At 37.5% G+C, this 15,222-nt stretch overlaps 1 non-coding gene across 1 annotated transcript; it reads right to left on the bottom strand.

Moving 5' to 3' along the window:
- Nucleotides 1-7,437: 7,437 nt before the first annotated feature.
- Nucleotides 7,438-7,521, bottom strand: TRNAP-UGG (transfer RNA proline (anticodon UGG)). The gene has a single exon. It is a non-coding gene; the product is annotated as a tRNA-Pro (tRNA).
- Between the last annotated feature and the right edge of the window lie 7,701 nt (nucleotides 7,522-15,222).

Here is a 15,222-nt window from a genome sequence, read left to right as displayed (position 1 = left end):
ACTTACACAAAAAAAATAAGGAATACTTTCCTGGTAGATACCTAGCCATTGTTATCTAAGAAATGAACACTTATGAATTCTTCCAAAATGTACTCAACAGTTTTGAATCTATGCCATACCTCTAGTCACACTCCATGCCTTCCTTTTATGTAATATTTCTTGATGTTTCCCCTAGTTGTTATTTCCAGACCTTTCTGTTATTGTTCTTTGCTGCACTCTTAGTAAAGAACATTCTGGAATATTACAACCATTTAGGAAAAATAGACTCCTAATGGAGAACATAAAAACAAACCAAACAAAAAGAAATCCCACATAATTCCAGATGACAAACCAGGGAAGTTTTCTGATAATAAAAGATGGAGACTTGACTTTACCTCACAGACCTTCATTTTATGCTTGGAACCCACTCCTCACCCTGACACCTTTAGTTACATGAATATGTGGTGAAAAACACCTTTCTAAATCAGAAAAATTCAAGATTTGAGGACTTCACAGGATAAATTACTCTGGAAAAGTTAAAACTTGTTTCTTTAATGGAAGATGAAATTGAAATTTTGCAAATTATATTTTCTTGAAGAAAATAGTTGCTTTCCCCTCCACCAAATCTACCTTCTTATACACCCAGAGTCTTACGAAAAAATACAAATTATGGGGGCACCTGGCTGGCTCAGTAGTTCAAGTGTCGGGCTTCAGCTCAGTCATGATCTCATGGTTTTTGAGTTTGAGCCCTGCATCAGGTTCTCTGCTGTCAGTACAGAGCCGGCTTTGGATTTTCTGGCCTCCTCTCTCTCTGCCCCTTCCCTGCTCGCTTGTACTATCCCTCTCTCTCTCTCTCTCTCTTTCTCTCAAAAATAAATAAAACATTTAAAAAAATACAAATTATGAAATCATTTAAGCCCTACTGGATCAGAATTGGAGTGGGGGGAGAAGGAGTGTTGTCGCCAATCAGTATTTTTTAATTCAAGTATAATTGACATACAGGGTTATATTAGTTTCACTTGTATAATATCATTCAACAGTTCCGTACATGACTCACTGTTCATCATGATAAGTGTACTATGAATCCCCCTGGGAACCGCTAGCATGTCCTCTATATTTAAAAGTCCTATTCTGTTGGTCTCTTTTTTTCTTTTCTTTACTTTTTTTTTAATTCTACGTATGAGTAAAATCACACGGTATTTGTCTTTCTTTGACTAACTTATTTCATCACCATTATACCCTCTAGATCCATCCATGTTGTTGTAAATGGCAAGGTTTCATTCTTTTCTTGCGGCTGAAAAATATTCCATCATATATATATATATATATATATATATATATACACACACACACACACACACACACACACACCACCACCACCACCACCACCTTCTTTACCCATTCATCTATGCACAGACACTTGGGCTACTTCCGTATCTTGGCTATTGTAAACATAGGGATATATATATATATATATTTGAATTACCATTTTCATTTTCTTTGGGTAAATGCCCCACAGTGGTGTTACTAGAGCCTATGGTAATTCTATTTTTAATTTTTTGAGGAACCTCCATACTGTGTTCCACAGTAGCTACACTAGTTTGCATTCTCACCAACAGTGCATGAAGCTTCCTTTTTTTCCCACACCCTTGCCAACACACTTATTTCTTGTGTTGTTGATTTTAGCCATTCTGATGGGTGCGAGGTGATAACTCATTGTTTTAATTTGCATTTCCATAATGATGACTGGTGTTGGCCAGAGTGTCTTTTGGCCATCTGTATGTCTTCACTGGAAAAATATCTGTTGATGTCCTCTGCCCATTTTGAATTGGACGGTGATGAGGAGGATGAAGATGATGATGATGATTTTGGTGTTGAGTTGATTAAGTTGTATATTTTGGATATTCATTCCTTATCCAATGTATCATTTGAAAATATCTTCTCCCATTCAGTAGGTTGCCTTTTTATTTTGCTGATGGTTTCCTTCACTGTGCAAAAGCTTTTTATTTGGGTGTCATCTTGATAGTTCAATTTTGCTTTTATTTCCCTTGCCAGAGGAGACATATTTAGAAAAATGTTTCTCTGGCCCATGTCAAAGAAACTATTATGTTTTCTTCTAGTAATTTTATGGTTTCAGATCTCATATTTAGGTCTTTAATCCACTTTGAGTTTATTCGTTTTTTAATTTTTTTAATTTTTAATTTTTTTTATTTTTGAGACAAAGAGAGACAGAGCATGAGCAGGGGAGGGGCAGAGAGAGAGAGAGAGACACAGAATCCAAAGCAGGCTCCAGGCTCTGAGCTGTCAGCACAGAGCCTGACGCGGGGCTCGAACTCAGACCGTGAGATCATGACCTGAGCTGAAGTCAGACGCTTAATCGACTGAGCCACCCAGGTGCCCCATTTTGAGTTTGTTTTTGTGTATGGTGTAAGACAGTGGTCCAGTTTCATTCTTCTGCATGCAGTTGTCCAGTTTTCCTAACATCGTTTGTTGAGGAGAAGGTCTTTTTCTCATTATACATTTTTGCCTGCTTTGTTAAAGAATAATTGACCATATAATCATGGGTTTATTTCTGGGCTCTCTGTCTGTTCCACTGATCTATGTGTCTGACGTAGTGCTGGTACCATACTGTTTTGATTAGTATAGCTTTGTAGTGTATCTTAAATTCTGGAATTGTGATACCTCCAGTTTTGTTCCTCTTTTTCAAGATTTCTGTGGCTATTTGGTTTTTGTGTGTGTGTGTGTGTGCATGTGTGGTTCCATACAAATTTTAGGATTATTTGTTCTAGTTTTGTGAAAAATACTGTTGGTATTTTGATAGGGGTAACATTAAATCTGTAGATTGCTTTGGGTAGTATGCGATTTTAACAATATTGGTTCTCTCAACCCATGAGCATGGAATATCTTTCTGTTTGCTTGTGTCATTTTCAATTTCTTTCATCAGTGTTTTATAGTTTTCACACTACAGGTCTTTCCTTGGTTAAGTTTATTCCTGGGCATTTTATTTGTTTTGGTATAATTGTAAATTGGATTGTTTTCTTATTTTTTTTTCCTGGCACTTCATTATTAGTGTAGAAATTCAACAGATTTCTGTATATTGATTTTGTATTCTGCAACTTTACTGAATTCCTATCAATTCTAGCAGGGGTTTTTTTGGTGGAATTTTAGAATTTTCTAAATACAGTGTCATGTCATCTGCAAATAGTGAAAGTTTTACTTCTTTCTTACCAATTTGTATACCTCTTATTTCTTTTCTTGTCTAATTTCTGAGGTCAGGACTTCCAGTACTATGATAAATGAAAGTAGTGAGAGTGGACGTCCCTATCTTCCTCCGGATCTTAGGAGAAGAGCTTTGATTTTCACTCTTGAGTATGATGTTAGTTGTGGGCTTTTCGTATATGGCCTTTATTATGCTGAGGTGTACTCCCTTCTAAACCTACTTTTTTGAGGGTAATTATCACGAATGGATGTAGCACTGTGTCACATTCTTTTTCTGCATCTATTGAAATGATTATATGGTTTTTATGCTCTTGTTAATGTGATGTGTTACACTGATTAATTTGCAAATATCAAACCACTTCTGCATCCTTGGAGTAAATCTCACTTGATACGATAAATGATTTTTTTAATGCATTGTTGGATTTGGTTTGCTAATATTTTGCTGAGGATTTTTACATCTATATTCATTAGAGATATTGTCCTGTAGTTTTCTTTTTCTGTAATGTTTTTGTCTGGTTTAATATTAGGGTAATGCTGGCCTCATAGAGTGAATTTGGAAACTCTCCCCTTTTATTTTTTGGAATAGTTTGAAAAGAATAGATATTAACTCGTCTTTAAATGCTTATAGAATTCACCTGTGAAGCCATCTGGTGAGGACTTTTGTTTGTTTCGAGTTTTTTGATTACTGACTCAATTTCATTGCTAGTAATTGATCTGTTCAAATTTTCTAGTTCCTCCTGATTCAGTTTTGGAAGGTTATATATTTCTGGGAATTTATCCATTTTCTCTAGGTTGTCCAGTTTGTCATTGGCATATAATTTTTCATAACATTTTCTTGTAATGGTTTGTATTTCTGTGATGCTGGTTGTTAATTCTCCTCTTTCATTTCTGACTTTGTTTATTTAAGTCCTCTCTCTCACTCTCCTCTGTCTCCTTTTTTTTTTTTTTTTTTTTTTTATGAATCTGGCTAAAGGTTTATTGTTTTTGTTGATCTTTTCAAAGAACCACCTCCTGATTTCATTGATCTGTTCTATTGGTTTTTTATATCTATTTCATTTATTTCTACTTTAATCTTTCAACGTTTTTTATTTTTTTATTTTTGGGACAGAGAGAGACAGAGCATGAACTGGGGAGGGGCAGAGAGAGAGGGAGACACAGAATCGGAAACAGGCTCCAGGCTCTGAGCCATCAGCCCAGAGCCTGACGCGGGGCTCGAACTCACGGACCGCGAGATCGTGACCTGGCTGAAGTCGGACGCTTAACCGACTGCGCCACCCAGGCGCCCCATTTTTCTACTTTAATCTTTATTATTTCCTTCCTTCTACTGGCTTTTGGCTGTATTTGTTCATTTTCTTCTAGCTCCTTTAGATGTAACCATAGGTTATTTGAGATTTTTTTTTTGTCCCTTGAAGGAGGCTTGTATTGCTGTAATCTTCACTCTTAGAACAGCCTTTACTGCATCCCAAAGATTTTAGACCATTGTACTTCATTTTCATTTGTCTCCATGTATTTTTTTAATTTCCTCTTCAATTTTTTGGTTTATGCATTCATTGTTTAGTAGTATGTTATTTAACCTCCATGTATTTGTGTTCTTTTCAGATTTTTTTCTTGTGACTGATTTCTAGTTTCAAACTTTTATGATTAGAAAAGATATGTTATATGACTGCAGTCTTTTTTTTTTTTATAAATTTTTTTTCAATCTTTATTTTTGAGAGAGAGACAGAAACAGTGTGAGTGGGGGAGGAGCAGAGAGGGAGACACAGAATCCGAAGCAGGTTCCAGGCTCTGAACTGTCAGCACAGAGCCCGACGCGGGGCTTGAACTCACGAACTGCGAGATCATGACCTGAGACAAAGTCGGACACTTAACCAACTGAGCTACCCAGGCGCCCAGACTGCAGTCGTTTTTTAATTTATTGAGGCTTGTTTTGTGGCCTAGCATGTGATCTATTCTGGAGAATGCTCCATGTGCCCATGAAAAGAATATGAATTCTGCTGTTTGGGATTGCATGTTCTGAATATATGTGTTAGATCCATCTGATCCAGTGTGTCATTCAGAGCCACTGTTTCCTTATTGATTTTCTGTCTGAATGATCAATCCATTGATGTGAGCAGGGTTTTAAAGTTCCCCACTCTTATATTACTATTGATTATTTCGTTAATAATTTTCTGTCTGTTAATAGTTGCTTTACATAGTTGGGTGCTTTCCTGTTGGGTTCATAAATATTGATTTACATTGTTATATCTTCTTGTTGAATCATTCCCTTTATCATTATATAGTGCCCTTCTTGCTCCAGTCTTTGTTTTAAAGGTTATTTTGTCCAACAAAGTAATACTCCAAATTTGTAACCCCAACTTTATTTTCACTTCCATTTGCATGATAAATGTTTTTCCATTCCTTCATTTGCAATCTGCATGTTTCTTTAAATCTGAAATGGGTCTCTTGTAGGCAACATGTAGATGAATCTTTATTTTTTTATCCATTCAGTCACCCTAACTCTTTTGGTTGGAGCATTTAGTCCATTTACATTCATTTGCTCTTAGCCAAAAGGCCGAGAAGCGATTAGTCCATTTACATTCAATGTGATTATTGATAGGTATATACTTAATGCCATTTTGTTACTTGTTTTATGGTTGTTTTTGCAGTTCTTCTGTGTTCCCTTCTTCCCTTGTTCTTTTCCCTTGTGATTTGATTGCTTTCTTTAGTGATATGCTTAGATTCTGTTCTCTTTATTTTTTGCATATCTGTGTAACTTTTTGATTTGTGGTTACCATAAGGTTGATATCTAACACCCTATGCATATAGCAGGGTATATTAACTTTATGGTCACTGGAGTCTAAACCCATTCCAAAAGCACTAAATTTTAGTCACCCTCTCCCACATTTTATGTATATGATGTCACTTTACATCCTTCGGTTTTGTGAATCCTTTGACTGATTTTTATAGATATAGATATTTATAGATATAACTGATGTTACTGCTTGTGTACTTTATGGTTTATTTTTTTTTTTTGATGTTTTATTTATTTTTGAGACAGAGAGAGACAGAGTACGAATGGGGGAGAGTCAGAGAGAGAGGGAGACACAGAATCCGAAAACAGGCTCCAGGCTCTGAGCAGTCAGCACAGAGCCTGACGCGGGGCTCGAACTCACGGACCGTGAGATCATGACCTGAGCTGAAGGCCGCTTAACCGACTGAGCCACCCAGATGCCCCACTGCTTGTGTACTTTAATCTCCATATGGTTTTAAAAGTGATTAATTTACTGCTTTTAACATGTTTTTATTTACCTGTGAAATTTTTTCCTTTCTCTAGTTTCCTTACTCTTGGTTGTGGCCTTTTCTTTCCATTCTAAGAATTCCCTTTAATTTATGAGGCTGGTTTAGTGGTGATGAACTCCTTTGACTTTTGCTTTTCTGGGAAACTATCTCTTCTTCTTTTCTGAATGATAGTTTTACTGGATAAAATATTCTTGGTTGCAGATTTTTTTCCCTTTAGCACTTTGAAAGTATCTTGCCACTCCCTTCTGGCCTGCAAAATTTCTGCTGACAAATCAACTCATGGCCTTATGGGCCTTCTTTTTTATGTAACTGTTTTCTTTTCTCTTGTTGTTTTTATTTTTTTAGTCTTTTGATTTTATTTATTTATTTATTTACAGAGAGAGAGAGAGAGAGAGAGCGAGAGCACACACATGAGCAGAGGAAGGGCAGAGGAAGAGAGAGAATCTCAAACAGGCTCCACACTCAGCACGGAGTCTGATGTGGGGCTTGCATCCATAAATGTGAGATCATTGCCTGAGCTAAAATCAAGTGTTGCATGCTTACTTGACTGAGCTACCCAGGCACCCCTCTTGCTACTTTTAAATTTTCTTTGTCATTACTTTTTGCCATTTAATTACTATGTATGTTGGTGTGGATGTCCCTGGGGTGATTTTTTGGGGGGCTCTCTGTGTCTTTTGGATGGGATGTCTGTTTCATTCCTCAGATTAGGGAAGCTTTCAGCCATTATTTCTCTTTATTTGTGCCTTTTTTCTCTCTTCTCCTTCCGGGGTCCCTATAATTCATATGTTATTATACTTGATGAAGTTGCTGAGTTCTCTTAACCTACTCTTTTAAAAAATTTTTTTTTAATTTTTATTTATTTTTGACAGAGAGAGACAGAGCATGAGTGGGGGAGAGGCAGAGAGAGAGAGGGAGACACAGAATCCGAAGCAGGCTCCAGGCTCTGAGATGTCAGCATAGAGCCCGAGGTGGGGCTCAAACTCACAGCCACAAGATCATGACCTGAGCCCAAGTCAGATGCTCAACCGACTGAGCCACCCAGGCGCCCCTTAACCTATTCTTTTTTATTTTATTATTCCTTTTTTCTTTTTGCTGTTCATCTGATTGTTTTCCATTACTTTGTCTTCCAGCTCGCTGATCCATTCTTCTGCCTCCTCTAATCTATTGATTCCCTCTATTGTATTTAGTTATTGGGCTCTTCATCTCTACTAGGTTCTTTTTTATGTGTTCTATCTCCTTGTTGAAATTCTCTAGTTTTTTCTCAAGTCCAGTCAGTATCTTTAAGACTATTACTTTGAATTCTCGACCAGGCACATTTCTTCTCTCCATTTCATTTAGCTTTCTTGCTGTGATTTTTCCTGTTCTTTCATTTGGGACATATTCCTCCATCTCCTCATTTTGTCTAACTCTCCATGTTGGTTTCTGTGTATTAGGAAATCAGCTACATCTTCTGATCTTAAAAGTAGTGTTCTTGTGAAGAAGAGGTCCTATAGTTTCCTGTAGTGAAATGTTCCTTGTTCTCTAAAACCAGGCACTTTAGGCATGTCCCCTGTGCATTGTATGTACCCTACTGTTGTGTCTGAGCCACATTTGCCTTCATTCCAGTTAGCTACAAGGCCCGCTTTATCTATTGTGGACACGGTTTGGTCCCTGTGCTGTAAAGGGGCCAGCCAGGGGCTGCATTGCACTTGTAGTTGATTCAGACCAGATGCTTACTGAGGCTGATGTTTCCTGGGCTGCAATCACACCAAACTACAGGGCTCTCTCCTTGTGTTGCCTTCTCTGAGGTTTTTGTTGGTGCATGGGACCAGCAGTTAGATCAGATATCTGCCCCCAGTCCACTGCCAGGGCTCCAGTCAAATTGATGTGTAGAGTTATCTTCCCCTCTCCCTGGGGCAGGAGTCACTTTGGAGGGACACTAGTCACTGTCAGGGCTGCTTGCAGAATGATACATATCAGGAGCCACTCTGGAGTTACTCCTGCCAAGTGGGGTGTGTTGGATAGGGTGAGTCTACGAAGATGGAGGCAGGAAACAGATGTTAGCAAGCAAGGTGGAAAGTGTTCTTGCTGGTTCTGCAAGTATCCTGCTTTCCAGGCTGGGGAGGGGTTGATGGCATCTTTCAGTTCTTTTGTTCTTGGAGAAGTCTTCTAAAGATCCCTGCCCTTCCAGGGAGCATGGCTCTCAGATTAGTAAATAAATCTCCTTCCTGTGTACCCCAGGCACGTTTCAAACTGCTACTTCTATGCTGTATCTTGGATGGGTTTGTTTGTTATGCTGTCTTTTTAAGGGCATGGACCCAGTTTTCTAACATCCTCCTAACTCTCCCAGGGCTAAGCCCACTGTTTTTTAAAGTGCCCAGAGTTAAGCTCTGCTGGTTGTACATACTCATGAAGTTAAGCCCCACTGATTTTCAAAGCCAAATGTCTTGGGGACTTGTCTTCCCAGTGCAGGTCCCCCAGGTCTAGGGGACCTGGTGTGGGATTTCTTCCTTTCCCTTCTCTGTGCTTGTGGTGTCCTTCCTGTTTGTGGTTAGTCTCACTGAGAGTTTGTTTCCCAACTGCATCTTCACCCCTCCTACCCTTTTTGATGTGGTTTATTCTTTACAATTAACAGTGGAGAGGCTGTTCTGCCAGTCTTTGGATTGTTATCTGGGTTAGTTGCACTGATGTGGCTATTGTCTAAGGTGTATCTGTGGGACAAGGTGAGCTTAGGATCCTCCTACTCTACCACCTCCCCAGGCTTCCAAAAATAATTGTTCTTTTACTTTTTGTAATGTTGATGTAGACTGTTCTTTTGGGTTGTGGTTTGAGGGAACACTCATTTGGGGGAGAAAGATTTATATGTCTTATTTAAGCCCTTTCATCCCAGAAATGAAGAGAACTAAAGCTTGAAAGGAAGATTATGGAGGTATATTTAAGGGTAATATTTTGAAATATTTAATTTGTTTCCTTTTTTATACTGAATCCCCCTTGCCATTAAAACTAATATCAAAATATTCATGACTTATTACCCCAAAGAAGAGAGACCAAGGAACACAGAGAGGCAAAGGAATCCATTAAGTTTATAAATGGATTTTGAAATAGCTCAGCATAAATAATAGTTTTGAAAGCCTTATTCTCAAGACCCAGTTGTTTACATTTTTTGAATTTCAGAACTTTGTTTTTAATATCAGGGATTTAGGACATGGAATTTGATGTCTATGTTTATTTAATGAGAGTAGATTGACTATAAGATTGTAAATTTACAACTGTGCAGAAATGGAAGCTTTTGAGTGAAGTTCAGTTATAGACCAAAAAGAAAAAAAGGTACATTTCTGCATAGTAATGCTAGTGACTGAATTTTGACCTGCACATATCAAAATTATAAAGGAAAGAACAGCATGGAGCAATGTGGCCTCCCCCTCCACTTGATGTCACTTAATGCAGTGGAGGACAGTGATCCCCAAACTAATAGCAAAATAAATGGAGTAGAGAGCAAAATAAATTCTGGAACTAAATGACATGAGAGATGGATATGGACGACAGCTCCCTTCCTGTCTTCCCTAAACCCCCTCTTCCAAGTCATCTAAACTGAGGAACAGGAACCTTGAAAATAGGAAGAAAGGCAGGAGTCCTGCTAGTCTAGGGATTGGAACTGATAGGTCAACACATTCAGATTTAGAAGGAATGGACAAGAATGACATGCTTATTTGTTTTTTAACTTAACAAATTCATTGAGGGTTTTAACACACACAAAAAAGGTTAATTGCTCTGCCATAGCATCATTGGTTTTTACTAAAGATAATCTTGACATTTCAATGAATATGTCAACATATCTCACTCTTCCAAGATACACAACTTGCACAATATACACACACTTTACCTTACATTTTTGCATTTAGTTGAATATAAACTCTCATATATTTTGCTATTCCCACCAATCACTACATAATTAAGAATTCTCAATTCTTACATTCTTTTATTTCAAAATGGTATATATTATTCTGTTTATGTGCCATAATTTGTTAGAATCAGTACTTAATAACAGACATATTGTTTTTCTTTTTTGCTGGAGAACAGAAGTGGAATCCATTGCAGAGCTAGTATATATAATCTTTTGCTCTTATTTAATTATTTCCTTTAAGTTTGTTTTTCTTGGAACTTGAACTGACTGCGGCTGCAGGTGGTTGGCTTGCTTCCATTCTCAACATTCAGTTGACTATGAAAGAACAGCTGACTTTTTAAAATGAAAACAAAACTTTGATTCTCAATTTGGACGACAACAGAATTCTCTTTAGCCAATAAACAAACAAAAAGAACCAAATTTGAGAATAGGGCTGCAGGAATATATTTTTTTGTTTGTTTAAACAAATTTAATGTCAGGATACTTTCAGATTTATTCTAAAAATCGTATGAATAGTACAACAAAATTCCCATATGCCCTACATCCACTTTCCCCTGTTGTTAACAGCTTATGTTAGTATGACATTTACAACTAATGAACAAATGATGACACATTGTTATTAACTAAAGTCCATACTTCACTTACATTTCTTTCCTTTTAGGGAATTTGTTTGAACTGTTGTTCAGCTTGCTTTATGCAATGGGTATTTTAATTGTATGAAAAATTGGTTTAAAAAATTCATACTGCTACAAATGGATGCTCTGAATTACCTTAGAAGTCTAGGGAGAAAAGAGCTTATTAAAAATCCTTTGTACCTCACCACACAAGTATAATTAGGCAGGAAACTTGTGGCTAGAAAAGAGGAAAGCTCTAATTCTTCACTCTCACCCTTTTTTTTCCCACTGGTCCCAGGGCAGGACATTGCAACAGATGAGTAATTTCTGTTGGCACACTGTGGTGGGCAAGGGTAGCCATAGTCATGACAGTTTTTAAATGCTGGAAAGTCCCTTGAATCTCCACTTTGTGCCTGAAGGGTAGAGTTGGATCTTAATTCATCACTGGTAAAAGCAAGCTCTGCATACATGAGAGGCTTCTGATGACTTGGAAGATCCTCTCGGATCTTATAGATCTCCCTTATCTCACCTTGACCCCAAGCGTTAGGCATGGGGTTCTTTCTATCAGAACAGGGTCTGCTTCTTAGGACATGCTTCTGTTGTGTCTGAAGTATGGCCATATTTCCTATTGGCTTCATTACTCCTAAGACTCGGTCAGAGAAGCAGATGGGGCCCAGCCGTTTTCCCTTACTTTAATAGATGAAACTAATCCTGAGCATAAAAATAAAGCCAGTATAATGACCAATCCATGCTAAGCAATGTAATGTAATCTCTAGATCATTACCAATAGCTGGCACGGGCCCATCATGTGCTAAAGCATATTTACGTAGATTATTTTATGTAATCCTCACAACAACTCTTGGGAACTATTATTATGCCCATTTTACAGATGAGGAAACTGACACATAGAATGTTAAATAGCTTTAAAAAAAAAAAAGGACTATTAAATAACTTACCACAGTCAGTCACATATCTAGTAAATGGCAGACTTAGGATTTAAACCCTAAGCCTACAGTTTTAATCACGTTGCTATAAATTTTACCCCTAGTTTTGGGGGCATAGACAGTCAACAGATATTGCATAAATGAGTTAGTGAATGAATAATGAATGAAGGGAACATTTCCCAGGTGGTGAATCCTTGAGTGAGGTATGTGTTATATGAGTTGAGCTTAGTTTCCTGAAGAAATACAAATATATTTTGGTGTGCTTTTGAGTTTTGAATGGAAATAAGAAGACTGCCTTCAAAGATATAAAAGAGGAAATGATTCTGTATATAAGGGGCAACATGAAAAAGTCATAGTGAAGGAAATAAAAAGGGAATAAAACAGCTACACATTCCTTTGACTGAATTCAGAGCATCACATGGAAAGAGACTGGGGACCTATGGTTTGAGTAGTTAATGTAACTGTATGCAAAAAGTAGTAGGGAATCATCTGAAGTCAGTGAGAGGGGGTGATTCAGTAATTGTTTTTCTTATTCAGTTACAAACTTTTGTACTGATCGGGATGCAGAGGGACCAAAGGCAGGAAATGGGAAACAGAGGAGGCTTCATTCATCTGCAGCCTGGATACATGATTGGCCATAGACACAAGGTGGAAAGAAACGTTTGAGGAGCTACTGGGGGGAGGCCAGAGGGAGAAGACATCCTCCTTATTAGGCCATTTCGAATGGGAAAAGAATGTAGTGTAATTCATTTCTCTTCCCAGCTTCTGAGATTCTCCTTTTTATTTTTCTTTTCTTCTTTGCATTGTAAGTCAGAATTCAATATTAATTTTTCCCCGATGAGCATGGGGCCTAATAAATTTTAAACATGATTATTGTTAAGACTCAACTATGCTCTCTAAGGAACAGTAACACAGAAAGTCCGAAACCGTGCTTGTTTTTAACTTTAAAATTGCATTCAGTGCTTTGGAATGCATGAGGACACACTTTTTTCTCATTTCATTTTGCTAAGATTATAGTGAAGAAGGTTTACATTGTCACAAAATGCAAAACAGACTATCAAGAGATAGTCTGAGGAGGAGTTTCAGAAATACAGAGATTTCAGGGGAAAATGAAGTAAGATTTAAAACCTTCCCTGAAAAAATAAACCTAAGTGCTCTCACTTAGACCTCATCTTGTAGCCTGCGTTTCTCACACACAAATGCAACTCTGGAATTCTCTGTGAGGAATGCCAGCAGAGGGGAGAGTTCAATCACATAGCACATAGCAAAACTTCTATAAAATTCTCTTTGAATATCTTTTTTTGCTCCAGGATTCCATTCTTTGTGGAGGCTATCATATATCTCTTTTCTCTGTTCCAGAAAAATCCTTTCAGCTTTTCCAGTAAAATGCTACTCTCTTCCTTTCTTTCCTGTATAAAGTTCCAAATGTGCTTGCATATTACAATTAGCTAGACAAAAGCAAAACAAAACAGCACCAAGCCAAATCCACAGCTATCTATTAGCCTTTTAAGTGTATCACTGAGGAAGCTCAATTTATCACATTATATAATATATAAGTAATAAACTAGCCAAAAGTAAGGTTCTTTTTCAAATGCAAGGGGCAAAATAAACATATTCCCCTTCTTCATCCCATTCCTATACTATAACTGTTCTTTCTTTCCTAGTGATATTCATTTCATTGTTGTGATTCACCCTTATACAGAAGGTCACATACCGGTCCATCTGTAATACTTCTTCATACAGAAAATATTAAGCCACCAGAGGAGCCATTGACAGAAGAAGCATTTTTAACAGGTGCTATGAAAAACAATGAGACCCTAAATTTATAGAGTTCTAAGCACTAGTCTAAGAGATGATGTGTGCACATGCCAGCCTTTTTAAAAATTATCATTATTTCAAATGTTTACTTAGCTGAGGGTAAGGAGATTCTCCAACAACAGCTGTCAATAGAGTTAAAGGGCTTGTTTTGGAGAAAGCAGTGGTGAGTGGAGGTTTTGGAAATGAGAGGAAAGGAAGCCATCAGAGGTGTAAAAAAAATCATCAAATCCTGTCACATGCAAAATAAAGAATTCAAATATGATGAGTGGATATGTTAACATAGAAAGATTTTGGATTTTTTTTTTTTGCTTCTATGAAGACAAATGGATTGATAAAGCAATGTAGTGTACCGTACTTAGAAGTTATTATAGATGCTTTCTTGCCCTAATGGTTTAAGATTTGGTTCCTGTGATGAGACCCAATTCCCACTAGACCGTAAATGCAATGAGGACAGAAACTAATTTGCCATTTTTACTGCAGTGTCTCTGATGCCTGGCATGCAACAGGGGCCATAATAAATATTTGTTGAATAAATAATGATGTGAGGGTACATCATAGATATAGATAATCTCTGATCTGAAGGACCTGATGATGATGATTACAAGTAATAGTTATGATTTATTGTATTCCTTCTTTGTGCCAAAGACTGCACTATAAATTTATATGTGGTACTTCACATTTCATTTAATCCTAAGGAGTATGTAGTATCATATTTTACAAATGAGAAAATTGAATTACAGACTTAGGACGACACCCCACCCACATCAGTCTGACATCAAGCCTGATCCTTTTACTGACTATCTTTGGACAAACATGTTCTATACACACACTGTGAACATAGAACTGAGTTAGGAACAACAGATTGAAGGTAGTATGTACTCTTGCCTCTTAAGGAGACAGTTAAAGGTAAGTAACAATACTGGAGGGAGATGTTGCAAGGCCAGTTTGACAGATAATTGGTACAGAAAGTCAGTGCTGCAGTTTCAAAGGGGAAAGAATTTGCTGTGTCCTGAAGAGCTCAGAAAAATGTTCATGGGGCAAGGAAGCTTGAACTGAATGTTGAGACATGAGGAGAATTTCAATAGGGAGAAAGTGAGGGGAAGGATATGAACCAAGTTGAGCAGCAGGAATGCGCACCATGTGTTCAGAAAGGAAGGAGGAGACACGGTGGCTGGCGCAGGCTTTGGGGGACAGTGTTCATTTAAAGAAGTTGTTGGTAGACACCCAGTGCTGGGTAGCTCAGATGCTCAGCTAAGTTTGAAATGGGTCCCCTGACAACCCAAAATGTTTGAGATAGTATACGATTGAAAATAATTATTTTGCTTTCCATTTTAAAATGTTCTGTCTCGAACATTTTGCTTGTCTTCTTGCTGGTTTTATTTTCATGGATGTCTCTCACAAGGGGGGGGATCATTTTCTGCGAAGGGAAATGAAATGAGATGGAATACATCCAAGTTACAATTGAGTCCACATCCTGGTCCTAGAA

The sequence above is a fragment of the Panthera uncia genome, chromosome F2 (assembly GCF_023721935.1).
Source record: "Panthera uncia isolate 11264 chromosome F2, Puncia_PCG_1.0, whole genome shotgun sequence".
Classification (NCBI taxonomy): domain Eukaryota; kingdom Metazoa; phylum Chordata; class Mammalia; order Carnivora; family Felidae; genus Panthera; species Panthera uncia.
Note: the sequence above shows the minus strand (reverse complement) of the source record. Positions and strands in the feature narration are given on the sequence as shown.